Raw genomic sequence first — 14,023 nt, 5'->3', positions numbered from 1 at the left:
CCCAAATGAGCCAGGATGCATTTCACTTCCCACAAGCACGGCTCTAAGTGACACATCCTCTTTCAAGTCACACCCCCAACTGCCCTGCATCAGAATCAAGGGCCAGTGCTGTTGCCAGCCAGCCAGATGTAAGACGGCAGAGAAAGGACTGTGGAGGAGGGCAGATATGAAAAATGGACAGTGTTCCTTCCAGTGACCTGAGTCCATCCTGCCCCCCTGTTTCTAGCCAGTACTAGAAATCTCAGCCAAAGATTTCGCCTACCCCCAGATATGTGATTTAATTGGACAAACATGTTGGGCACCCAGCCAATGTCAGGTCCTCCTTCATTAAAGGAACCTGTCACCACCCTCCTCTGCCACCTCCTCCAACCACCTTCCACAGATGGGTCCTTTGAGATACAGGTGTGATAAAGCAGGTGGATGGCACTGAGCACCCCACGCTCTCTTGCTCAGTCCCTTCTTTAGCAGTCATACCAGCATTATGAAAAGAGAGAGGAAATGAGCAGCCTGGCTTTTGTCCCAGCCCTGCCGCTCTTGAGTTCTGTTTACATAAGTGTCTGCTTGGATACGTTATGAATTTTAACATTTCCCCTGCTTAGCTGACCAGAGGTCATGAGTCTCATAGGAGATGATGGCTGGATGGAATGTGTGTTTGGCAAAACAGATGGCTACTGACCTGACTGTCCCTCTGCCACTGCTGTTTCTCGGTTGCATCCCTTCCCAGCCAAGCAACTGAAATATTTCACCCCATGCTCTCCAATTCCTCCCTTCCCATGTTTTTAATACACTGCAGACTGGCCTCTGTCCCTCAGATGTCACCAAAATTGCAATGGCTAAGGTCACCAGGGACCTCTTTCTTGCTAAATCCATGGCACCCTTGACTGTCACCTTGCCTGACCTCTCAGCACCCTTGACCTTGTTGACCCTTCCTTCTAGAAACTTCCTCTTGCTGTGGCTTCTATGACACACGATCCTCCTAGTTTTCCTCCAAACTCTATGGCTGTTACTTCTGGGACTTGTTAGAGGCTCCTTACCCTCCATCCATCCCTTAACCTTGATGTTCCCCTAGCCCTCTGTGGAATAACAATAGTTAAGAGCCAACATCACTGTGTGCCAGGCACTGCTCTAAGCACTTCACATGTGTTAACCTGTCTAATTGTCCTCAAAGCTCTGGAAGTAGGAGACAATACCCCATTTTACGGATGAGGAAATGGAGGCCCAGAGAAATTGCCCAAGATTACTCAGCTAGCCACCAGGCAGGTGGAACAGCCATAAGCAGTCGGGCTCCACTTCTGAACTAGTATTTTGTGCAGCCTCTGGGCAGATACCTGCCCCTGGATGTTCCCAGACACTTTAGCCCACAAAATTCACATGAGGGTATGTGTAGGGAAAATGGAAGTTTGTATGGCCAGGATCCTCAGCTCACCCTAATCTGCTTGATGATGTAGTCAGTTTACTGCATAGGCTAGAGCTTACACACCCGCTGGCCATCAGCCAATGCTGCCTGTGGTGCTATATAAAGAGCTCCGCCCAGTGCTTGGGGTGGAGCAGAGGGGCGGAGCAGAGGCTGGAGCGGAGCCTAGAGTGGAAGCAGAGGCAGAGGCAGAGGCAGAGGCAGAGGCAGAGGCAGAGGCAGAGATGGACTTGCCAGATGCAGAGGAGACTCTAGCACTTGACCTGCCACGGTGAGAATAAAACTTAAACCTTTTACCCCCACCCCCAACATTCTGTTGTCGTGTTTAGGTCTCAAAGAATCCAGAGTGAACTTGTCTGGAGCTGGGAAACCCCTCCAGCCCAGAGCTACAGTATGGAGTCATTATTATAAATCTGTTTTACAAATGAGGAAAACTACGGCTCATGACCCCCCCGCCCACAGGCCTCCGCCTGAATGCCCCCAGCAAAGGGACGTGCCCTTTGAGTCCCAGGTCAAAGCAGGTTCACGCCAGGTGAACATGGGGTGGGCCAAGGCACACAAAAAAGTGAGTTTTCTCCAAAGGACCACACACAGAGCATTTCTTCCTGGCTCCACATCTGTATTCCCCAGGGCAAACCTCCATCAGTATCTCACATGGATAAATAAGCAAGCAGAGAAAGACAGTGTGGTTTTACTAATTCGGGTACATCGACGGAAAGGCAAGTTGAAGTTAAGACTGTTATTAAATAAATGTGGTTCTGTTACTTTTAACCATATGTAATTCCCCCTAACAGTATTATTGGGTGGAAGGTACTTAGAAGCTATACTTTAATGGAGAGTTTATCGGGATTTGTAATTAGCAGAGCAATTGTGAGCCCTTGTAAGTAGTTGGAAGCAGATTAAACCCACTAAAGAGAACCAGCTACTCAAAAACAATAGCTGTATCCATTTACTGGCCAGCATTTGCTGTGTCAATTAGAAATGCATACACACAAACAGCTACTGTAAATCGTACTCCTGATGCAGGATTCGACATCCCTCCCAGCAAAATCAGTCATTAATTAAGTTAACAAATATATAAAGGATGCCTACTATGTGCAGGCACTCTCCTTTGTGCTGGGAACTACTTGCCCTTGTGGAGCTAACACCCTGGGGGAGAGAAAGAACTTGTCGAGTTAATTATGTAAACAAGATGATTTTAACCAGAATAAGTCAGTGAGAGAGCATAACAACAAAGGGATAGACCCGAGGGGCATTTGAGCTGAGACCTGAATGACAAGGAGATATGAAGGGGAGGAGCAGAATATTCTAGGCAGAGAGAACATGAGTGCAAAGGCCTGATGTGGTATCTTAGCTTACACTACCCTTTAAGACCTGAGACAAAGAACTAAGTGAAAGCAGTTTGTTTGGAAAGTGAATTAAGGATGATTAAGGGAGTGGGGAACAAAACCAGGAAAGGAAAGGACTTAATAAAGGATATGTTATCAGGCCAACTGCCACTGTGGGTAACGCAAACTGAGCCTCAAGGGGACACTTAGGCAAACATGTAGAGCACCTGAGGGATCCCACCTAGGTGCGAGGGAGCCGGGACAGTTACCCTTAAGCTCCTGCCAGTCATTGCCAAGGGCTGCTCATGGGCAGAGCAGTCTTCCATGGCGGAATCCAGTTAATTGGTGTGAGGGATGGAATGCCTGGCCGAGAGACCTGAACGGGGTACTGGCAGCATTTGCTGCAGGCAGAGAACAGCCTGGAGTGTCCAGAAAGAAAGCCAGTGAGAGCAGCAATGACAGGAAATGAGTATGAGAGGAAGGCAGGGCCCAGCTCACCTGAAGCCCAGTAGGCCAGGATGAATTTGAATTGTGTTCTAAGTGCATTTGAAGGACAGCTGAGAAGTTTCATCAGAGAGATTTCTCTCTCAGCTGTGTGGAAAACAGGTTTGGGGAGGAGCAAGAGAGAATGTAAGCAGACTAGTCAGGAGGCAAGAGCAGAAATCCAAGCAAGAGGTGATCGTGGCTTCGGCTGGCAGAAGGTGTACAAAGTAGTGGACTCAGGTGTCTGCAGAGTGGGACTGACAAGTGGGTTCATGTGGGGGAAGTAATGAAGGATGCAGCCTTGGCTTGGGTATGTTGGCACTGAGATGGGAGGATCACAGCAGGAGCGGGCTGGGCTGAGCCACTCAAGAACAGAGTAATTTGGGTTAGTCACTCCCCGTTCTCAGCCTATTTTCTCATTTGGAAAATAAGGGAGCAGAGAACTAACTCCTAAGGATGCTTTTAATTCTAACGATCTGTGACTTTTAAAAAACAACCAAAACAACTTCTTCTTTTAAAGTTTCACCTCTTTGTAATAATACCATAAACCCATGTGAACCACAGCTCAAAATGAAAGCTGGCACCTTGTCTATAATCTACTTCTAGTCCTACCTTCCCTCCATTCTATTTCGCCTGACTTCTTCAACCCATGATGACTAACACCCCGAATTCCCATGCTCTCCCTTAGTTCTAATCTGGTTCATAGTTCTAATCTGCATGTGTTTCTAAAATGTGTATTTTTTTGCTGTAGCTATTTTAAAATTACTAAAAGGATATCATACTGTCCATAATTGTAAGGACTTATTTTTGCCCAATAGTATTTTCTTAATATATAACCACATTGAGTGCCCTGTGTTTCATTCATTGCATCTGCTGTACAATATCCTATTGGTCAAGTGTACTACTATTTACTCATCCACTCTCTTGATGGGATTTTGAGCTTTTTTCCATCTTGTTACCACTGTAAACAGTACAGCTATAAACATTTTTGTATAAGCAAGACTTCTATTAGATATACATAAAAAAATGAAATTGCCGGCTTAGAATATTTACTGTTATGAGATGGTTCTAATCATTTTCCAAATTAGTTGCATAAAAATACCAACAATATATTGATCACATAGATCTACATTAGCTTCAACACTTAGTATTGTCAGAGTTTGCAATCTTTGCTTACCAAATTACCAAATTTGAGATCTCTTTTCTGGTCTTGATCTGGCTTGGCATTTCCCTGACCAATAATGAGGTGAACATTTCTTCATCTGTCTATCAGCCGGAAGTGTTTCCTCTTCTGTGAAATGTCTAATGTTTTTTTGACATTTTCTTTGTTTTTTTTATCAATATCATCAGTCTGCTTCCTGCCTGTAGAATGCTGTGGCTCAAGATCATTTTGTGTCCTGAAAAGTCAGTCTTATTTAATCTAGACAGGCAGCACTTTGGACAATGTAACTTTCTCAAAAGCTTTTCTTTTTTTTGAGGTGTCAGTAGCCAAACTCACAATTCACTTTGAGACATACCTCTCTTTGTACCCCTACATAACATGTCAGGTACTTAACGCTACCAGGCTTTATGGGAGCTTCCCATGAGTCATTTTGTCCAACAGATGGGATTCCCTGGAGCTATTTTAATCTCATCAGAGGTTTTAACAAAGGGAGTGAGAGTCATGCCCTCAATTTGGTCTCCCCTGCTCAAAGTCTTGCCTTTGTTTAGATCTTTGCCCCTAAAGTTGTCCTATTTTGAGAACACTTTACAGGCTGGAGAGGTTTAGGAGTAACAGATAATTACCCCTTCCAACCCTGTGAGCCCTATAATTTCCAGACTTTCCGTGTTTCCTTTCAATTCTGCTTGCAGATAAGCCCGTTGTTTTCTGCTATCATCCTTATCTTCAACCTTCTGAAATGTAGCTAGGAACTACAGGCTCACACAAACACTCTGTCTCCAAACTTCTCCAGAGCCATAATAAATTCAGTAGGTATATTTTCTGCCTTCCAAATTATCATATGTGACAGTTTTACTAAGTATTTCACTACTGCATTATACAGCTTGCCATTTTTCTAGTCCCCTATAATAATTTCCTTGCTGCTGGCCACTCAGCCTCAAAGCCAAAACCACACATTTTATTCTAGGCACTAGTTTCCTTCTTGGTCAGCTTTTGCTGCAGTAATAAGCAACCTGAAATATCAGTGGCTTATAACAAGGGACATTTCTTTTTTTCTCTCAAGCATGCAAGTCAACTGCCTCTCTCCTCTAACCTGTGGTTCAGGTCTGGCTATGTCTTCGATCCCTGGGACCACACTACAAGAACAGCTTTTACTAGGACATGTCGTTCTCCTGGCAAAGGGTGCAGGAGACAGAGGATTGGCAGACGCTTGGAATGCTTTTAAAGCTTCCGCTAGGCTGGGGTATCACATCGTATCTGCTCGCATTCTGTGGGCTCAAGGAAGTTAGTGGCCAGCCCCAAAACCAATGATGTAGGGAAATATGTTCTGAATCATTTCAAATAAGAATATAGTCTCCCACAGATAAAAAAGAGCCTTTAATACATTCTTATACTTGTCTTCTGTTAGTATGTTTATTGAGTATGTTTACTGTGCATATATTCTCTGATTTGTAGCTTATTTTCAAGTTGTCTTTTTAAGAAAGAAAAATCATTTTAATCAGTCTTTGCTTGTATAGTCAACTTTTTTTGTCTTGTTTAAGAATGTTTTTCCTTTCCCCAAAGTTTAAAAAATATTTCTATTACGGTTTTCTAAAGACTTTCATTTTGAAGACATATTTAACATTTAAGCATCTGGAGTTGATTTTTGTATATGGTGTAATGTAAGGGTACAATGTAATCTCTTCTTCCGTATGGATGGCCATTTTGCCAGGCCCAGTTTTCTGAACACTCTCTCCGTTGTTCACTTCTGTGACACATGAACTATGCACATACCACAGCTTCATACATATGTGGTTCTGTGTCTGGGCTTTCTTATTTCATTTCATTGGTCAACATGCCAAGCACTGAATTGGTTTATAACTCATAGCGAGTCATGTTATTCAGCAAAGTCAGTCCCTGTCTGTGTTTTTTTGTTTGTTGTCTGCTTTTTGTTTTTCTTATTCTGCCGGGAATCAGGCTATGCCCTTGTGGGGAGAAAAAATTTCCCTCTGCCCTTCAAGGTTCTTCTAGCTGGTCTAAGAATCAAATGGACAGATTAACAGAAGGAAAAATAAAAGCTTAATGGTGTACATAGGGGGAATCCATAGACATGAGATTCTAAAGACAGTCAGGGACAGTGATGTATATATGTCATTTTGGATGAAGGGGCCAGGGTACGGAAGGAAGGCAGGTTACAGGAATATGAAAGACTAAATGGTAAACAAACGTTTGCCAGGCCACACAGAAACAATGGGGCTCAGAGGAATTTTAACAGACTTTGCTAAATTCCTCCCTGTCTACCATTCCTGGTTCATATTATAAGGTAGTTAACTATGGTGACAGCTGTCTTCCTGAAGCAGGTCCTCCATCTAAATTCTTTGTATTCAGCTGGAAGGAGGCGGATGAGAAGGTCAAAGTTTCTTTCTGAGTCTGATGGGCTTTGAACATTTTCAGCTCCAACATCTCTACATGCCAAGGTGGCACATGTTGGGGCAGCCTGCCCTTGGTCCCTACACTTTCTGCGTTTACTAGCTCCCTGAACCCTCACAATTACCCAAGGAAGGCCAGTGTTATTTTCTACACTACATATTTCCAGACTATGGATGAGGAAACAGATGTGCTGTGAGGCTGACCCACAGTTACAAACAGCTCTGAGATTCAAACCCAGGCCTGTCTGAAGCCAGAGCTCTGCAGTCCCCACATCACACGGTTTGGGGTGGAGGAGCTCAGCTAGGAGGTGCTGAATCAAGCCTGCTCTCTGGTTCCCACAAGAAAGGAGAGGTTGCCAAGGGCCTCATCAAACGCCTGGCATTTCCTCTGCTTGTCTGCGTGCTCCCCGCACCCACCTCAGGCTGGCAGCATGGTGGGTGGAGTCATAGGCCCAAGACCCCAAAGCCTGGTGCATCTGCAGAGTCACTAGCAGTGCACGCTGTCACTTTGCTGAGGATCCCCGGTGACAGCAGAAGCTGTGCAGGCTTCGTCTGACTCAGCTCGTTCTCACCGACTGCAAAGAAAAAAGAGCAGGGGCCTGACACCTGGAGATGGTTCATATTTCAAGAAGGAAGGCAGTCAACAGCAGAAGTGTATGTGTGTGTGTGTGTGTGTGTGTGTGTGTGTGTGTGTGTGTTGGTATACACAGCACAGCAAACTTGACTAGGATTTGGATTGTCCCTTTCACACCCATTCTGTCCTTTAGTCCTTGAAAGAGAAGGAGGTAATCTTGTTACTCTTAGATGTAATGAAGCAAAGAGGGTTGAAGGGCTTGCCAAGTCACTCAAGATCTCTATCCCCTTAGTCAGTAGGAGTAATATTTAAGGTACTTCACTGGCTGGGTTATTTTGAACGAGGAGATAATATGTGTAGAGCAGTGGCTCTCAATACCACCTGGGGACTTGTTAGAAATGCAAATTCTTGGACCTCCCCCCACACCTACTGAGTCTTAATTTGGGGTGAGGCCCAGCAATCTCTGCATTCACAACCTCTGTATTAGCTGACCCCCGTGTTCCCAGTGCTCCTAAAATTAAAGAACCACTGACGTGAAGAATCCACCCTGGCACCCAACAGAGTGAATTCTCAATGAATACTTACAACTTTGGTCAAAGGTCACAGAGAGTCATGGAAAGTCAAAGACTCGGTGTCTTGTCCTACTGATTCTAGACAATTTTTTCCACCAAGTATAATCTTATCACATAGGAAAGAGATTTGCATATCTAGGAGGATTGGAGAGATCACCTGAAAATATTCAAGTTTCGGGATTGGAAAAATAACAGGGCTGAGCCTTAGGCATGTGAAGTGCCGTGGACACTTCATGTGTGGTGTATTGTTTAAGACTATTACAGGCTGGGAGGCTGGCAAAGTCAAATGTACACATGCCAGTCTTACATCTGCACGTGTCTGTGTATATAGCCCCTTATACATATGAGTTGCTAAGTCCCATTATCCACAAGTGGGTTAAATCTCTACTGTCATCAGGCTGACTCAGATTGGGTTTATCTTTTATATTACAAATAGCTTTTAGAATTGAAATCATTATTATAACAACATTAAACACACAGAAGAAATCGATAAGTCATGTCACTCTCAAAGAACTATTTGTTTCTCACTCTGCATTATTTAGCTTTTTGTAGAGAAATCTTTATAGCATCCCAATTTTATCCTTTCCTTTTCTCACTGCCTTCATCGTAAATATTTTCAGTGATGCCCCTCATCTTCAAAATTGCCATTGTGATGACTGAAAAATAGGCCTTCGAACTGATTTGATGTAGTTTAACTATAGGTATTTAGCTGGCTACCACTTTTTCCTCAATCACAGTGTTGGGCCTAGTTTTCTATACAAGTGACATTTTTGTCACATGATGCTCTTCTTTAGATTAAATTTCTAGAAGTGGAATTATAGGAAAAGAGGGTATGAATAGGACTACTGGAAAATATAGGAAAAAATATTTCCAAAAGGAATGTAACAGTTTACTCTGTTAGTAGCAATGCATAAATACACCTGTTTTACAAAGAGTGGTCCTCAGCACTGGCGACATCATTCCACTCCTCTCACTCCAGTCACCAATACAGTAAAAATGCAATCGTATGCTATTATGGGTGTGACTTTCCTTTTTATAAATCCCAGATCCCTTCTTCTTTCCAAAGACAGAGGTGGTCAAACCGACTTCAAAAAAAATTCATTTCAATAGTGTGTACATGTATGCACCTGCATATTGTATATGTGTATGTGTCTGGATACATATAGATGTATCTGTATCATCTCTGTGGTACCTGCTTCCATGTTTATGCCTCAAAGAGCACACATGTTGTGGAGAGCCTATATCTGAGGTTTTACTGCAGACATTGTGTTTCTAAGCATGCATTCCTTGGACTATGTTTACATGTATGTATGAATACATTGTTTTGTGGGATCATGGATGGCAATGTCATGAATGAAATCAAACACAGACCATTTATGGTTTAACACAATCCTTCCATCTGTGCTTCTTGTTAACTATCACCTTCTTGCATAGCTGTCTCCACAAATGAATGGACAAATTAATGAGTTTAATATTTAGAGGAGTTAGGGCCCTTTTGCCAGAAAAAGCAGATAGCTACACAGAAGAGACTTTTCATGCAGAACATAGATAATCCTGAGTAGGCTGGAACTTTGAGAACCATTTATCAGGCAAGTGATACTGAGCAGGTCACATACCACCCTTCCACACCTCTATTTTCTGAGGCTAAAGTGGGGATCAGAAGAAGGGATGACTATGAAAGTTACATGGGCCACAGAAGGTTTCAGGGGATGGGGTGTGCCCCATAGGGCAAGGAGTGGAGGAGAGCCAGGTCCTGTCCCAGGGCCCATCTCTTCTCAGACTCTGAAGGGTGAAGGGTTGTCAAGAGTCTCTCCAAAATTCTGGCTTGATGAGATGTCAAAGCTCACACACCATTGCTAACTACATGCAGGGGGCAGACCGAACTTCAAATCACGGGATCCATGGGGAAAGACAATCAAAATGTCCTCATGGGATGGAGGGAGTTGGGAATCACTAGGACAAATCCGTAGATTCCAAACTTTTGGAAAACCAGCAGAACTTCTCTCCTCCCTACACTTGCATCCATACAATGGGGAACCCCAACTATGACACAGATGGAGACAGCAGCAGAGGCTGGGTGGGCTGCCCCCTCTCTCTCCCTGGACTCTGCTGAGGGGCTCCTGGAGCACCCACACACCCCATAGCTCCCCCAGTGACAGCCTTGCATCTGGACGGCCCTGGAGTCCCTGCCAGCACTGCCGTCCTCCAAGGCTTGATCGTGGTTTCCAAGCAGCAAGAGCAGAACCAGCTCACATTTATCAAGAGCTTTCTCTGTGCCAAGGTGTGTGCTCCGCTCCCTGCACACCTGATCTCATTCTATCCTCGTGGGTTCTCCAGGAGGAAGATCCTGATAATACTATTAGGACCCCCATTCTACAGCCGCAGAATATAAGGGCCGACACAGGGCAACGTAGAGAATGTGTCCAGGTTCACTCAGTTTGTAGATTATGGGGCCCAGAAGCAGACCTAGACAGTCTGGGTCTGAATCCGTGTCCTCAGCCCTACTCTGTAAAGCCTGCCAGTTTTGAGAGGTAAGTGGCATCTTTTGGATTTAAATTTCCCAATTCCTCATCAGGAGGCTTTGTGACACTTACCTTTTTCTATTTTTTTGGGGGGGGGGTTTGTTTTGTTTTGCTTTGTTTTTAAGTATAGCTATGGGAATGGCCCCAAATTACCCTCAGTCTTTTCCCTAAACTCCAAGGTGATCAGACCAGAGATACTGTCTAACTTAAGTGAGTAGCAGACCACTGACTCTGACAACACCCATGGCTGCTGGTGTTCCTGTGTATACGTGCTTGATGGCGGGGCAAGATGGGCCTGGAGGCAGGGGAGTAGCATCTGATGCCTCTTGACATTTTATAACAGCCCCTTATTTAATAGTCACTCCAAGGAGGTAGATATGATTATCCCCACTTCACAGATGGCAAAGCTAAGGCTCAGAGAAAAGTTGCTGGACATACCCCAGCTCAGAAGTAGCAGAGTCTCGATCTGGACCCATGCCCATGCGACCTTCCATCACACTGCACCAGATTTGGTGGCATTTGGGGACAATGGGCCCTTGCTCTTCTTCAGAGCCTTCCTCCAAGCTATCAGAGTCCCTGCTTTGCCTGCCTCCATTCCAGCCCTTGTTACCCAGTCCTGCTGATGCTTGTCACCATGTCTGTCACCCCCACTCCTTGGGGGTCCTTGATGCCAAAGGGCATGAGCACAGAAGGCCCTTGGTGAAGGTTTGCTAGGAACTGAGCAGCCCAGCCCCACTGCACAGTCCAGGCCTCCCAGGTGCTGAGAAGCCTGTGGGCCCCAGGCTTTGTGGCCTGCAGTTCTTAGAATGCCTCAGGACCTCTAAGATTCACCTCCCTCCCACACATGGTGGCCCTCATGGGGCTCTAGGAAATCCCAGGGCAGTTTTTGGACTCAAAGTGTTTATATTTTGGGCTCATGTTTTCCCCCAAAGTTGAGTGAGCAAAGGGACGTTCAGCCTCTCCCGGCTATAAGGACTCCTGTCTATCCTTCCGTCTGCTTCATGACCACGTAGGACCATGTGAATGAGACCCTTGGATCTGGAGTCAGAGGACATGGGTTTGAGTCCTGCTCCACCACTTGCTGCTTATGTGATCTGGGGCAAATTCCTTAACTTCCTGAGCCTCTAAGAGGAAACAGTTCTAACTGATCATGGACACACAGTGATGTTGCTAGAGTCAAATAAGATAATGCATGGAAAGGACTTAGCACAGTAACTGGCTCTGAGGAGGTGCTCAGAGAGAGTGGTTGCTTGGCCTTGAACCCTGCCCTCTCTCAGAGTCTCTGAGCAGCTGGCGAAGGAAGAGCGAGGCTGTCGAAGTGGACCAGGGGCAGCTCGCCTTGGCAGGAGGTAAGGACAAAGGAGACCAACAGGGACCCACGGCTGAGTCAGTGGGAGCCGGTGGGGGGACAGTGACTCAGACGGAGGTGCCCACCCAAAACCTCTGTCCACATATCAACCACAGGAGGCCGGTAAGGGCTTAGGCATAAGGGCCTTTCCAGGGTGGAAACCCATGGGCAGTGTGCTAGAGAATGAGAAGGAGATTACGGTCCTGCTGGAAAAGAGAGAGAGAGCCAGAGCCACAGCCTCCCCACAGCCCATGCAGCAGGCACAAGGGAGCTGGAACTGGGAAGAGCAGGCTGGGTGGGACTCAGGAAGGAGCCTGCTTCACTCCAGCAGCTTGGATCTAAGATCCTTTCCCCATGGTCTCAGGCCCTGTTCCACACCTTGCAGGGCCTTGGGCATGGTATTAGGCCTCTCTGGACCTCAGCGTCCTCATCCCTAGAATGAAGATAATAATATTGCTGACCGCATGGAGTGATGGTGGGATGTCATGTGCATGGCAGCCCCTAGCGGGGCTCGGAGTGGAGCAGAAACCAGGAGGCAGGTTGCAGTCTCCCTGTGGTGGTGGGGCCTGAGGTGCTGGGGACACTGAGGGAGAGGGGAAGGGGCATGGAGGAAGGTTCCGATGCCCAGAAAGATCCAGCCCCTCCTGCAAAACCAAGGTGGGCATTTCCTCAGGCAGCAGAGAGATTCTGAGATGGATGGAGCCAAGATGGGTGGGAACGTTCTGGGACTGGGGTCTTTACCCTTTTCTGTCCCCTTCTGCTCAAGGAGCTGACTGCCCACAGAGACCTTCTCGCTGTGTAACCCAGGGGAAGGGACTCACCCACTCTGTGCTTTCCTTTTTTGGCATCGGCACTAGGACGTCCACAAAGCTCCAGGGTGGGAGGGGTGAGAGGGGAGAGAGCTAAGCTACTGGGAAGGATGGAGAGAGAAGCCCTCAGCTAGGAACCGCCCAGCGGGGCAATCAGTGGGATCCCCCGCAGTGGCTCTGGCCAGAGGACCTCAGAGGAAGGGGTGACTGAGGGCGACTAAGCCACAGAGACCAAACTTAGCAGCAGGTGCAGGCAAGCAAACCTTCCTCACAGCACAGAGGGAGGAAGGGCTCTGCTCCTCAGTCCCCTTCTCCCTCCCCGTTTCCACAGGGTCAAAGGGAGCTAGCCTGGGCTGGGGAGTAGGGTGAGGTGTGCAGTGTCTCGGATGTTGCTCCAGCTGTGTGGCTGCAGGTGAGCCTTAACCTTCCTAAGCCTTTGTTTCCTCATCTCTGAGATGAGGTGACGATACTTACCTCACTGAGTAGTTGGGAGGAGAAAATACAGCTCTAAGAACAGAGCCTACTGGTGTATGCCAGGGTGCACAGTTTTTACTAACTCTCACAACCCCCCTGCTGTGTGAATGCTTTCATCCCCATTTACAGAGGCAGAAACAGCTTCAGACCCTAACTCTCCACCGGAGAAAGCAAGCCACCCTGGGTCTTTGCCCTCCCCTGACGGGCTGTTGCAAGTCCGCTTTGGATGCAGGAGGAAAGGAAATGGACTTTCCCCTACGCTCCCTCTGTATGCTGGGGCTTCATCCAGGCAGGCAGCCTGAAGGGCCAGCATGATATTCCCTCAGAAAAGGAAAGAATGAAAGCTCCAGGAAGTTCATCCAAGTGCTGAGGTCCCCAGCTGGCCAGGGACAGAGTGGCCTGACTACCACACTTCCCCTTTACACAGAACCCAGGGGATCCACCTCGCTACCCTGGGAGGCCGGGGCTGTCAGACCAGCCATGCAAGGGGAAGCAGAACCCGCAGCGTGATTTCACTGTCAGACCTTCCTCTACACCTCTGTCTCCATTCTATCTTAAGCCACACATGTCTTATATCCACAGTTTACCTATTGGACAAATGTGTACTCGTTACACCCAAGGCTCTGTTCCAGAAACTAGACAAGCGTATATGAAGGCAAGGAGCCGACCTCAGAGAACTTAGTGGAGAAGACAGATGAAAATATGACCATGGTCCCAAGGTGGGTACCCCTGAGATGCCGTGGGGAGTTAGGAGGACAGAGATGGGGAGGGAAAGAGATTCAGGGCACGTGTCTGACCCAGAGCTACGATCATCACAGCAGGAAGGGATCTTAGAGATTTTCTGGTTCAAACTTTTTCATTTTCCAGATGAGGAAACACAGGCAGGGAAAGGGAATTATTTGCACAAAGCCACATAACTTACTGGGGTCAGC

The 14,023-nt window shown here is 46.6% G+C and overlaps 1 protein-coding gene across 1 annotated transcript in view; it reads left to right on the top strand.

Moving 5' to 3' along the window:
* The first annotated feature begins 1,561 nt into the window (after nt 1–1,561).
* Nucleotides 1,562–14,023, top strand: part of LOC108386384 (serine/threonine-protein kinase TAO1-like) — a 125,198-nt gene continuing 112,736 nt past the window's right edge. Inside the window, exon 1 of the mRNA XM_073235175.1 lies at nt 1,562–1,685. The gene's annotated coding sequence lies outside the window, so the exon portion shown is untranslated. The remainder of the gene's footprint in view (nt 1,686–14,023) is intronic.

The sequence above is a fragment of the Manis javanica genome, chromosome 4 (genome assembly GCF_040802235.1).
Source record: "Manis javanica isolate MJ-LG chromosome 4, MJ_LKY, whole genome shotgun sequence".
Lineage (NCBI taxonomy): Eukaryota > Metazoa > Chordata > Mammalia > Pholidota > Manidae > Manis > Manis javanica.
This window is presented reverse-complemented; position numbering and strand designations above follow the sequence as displayed.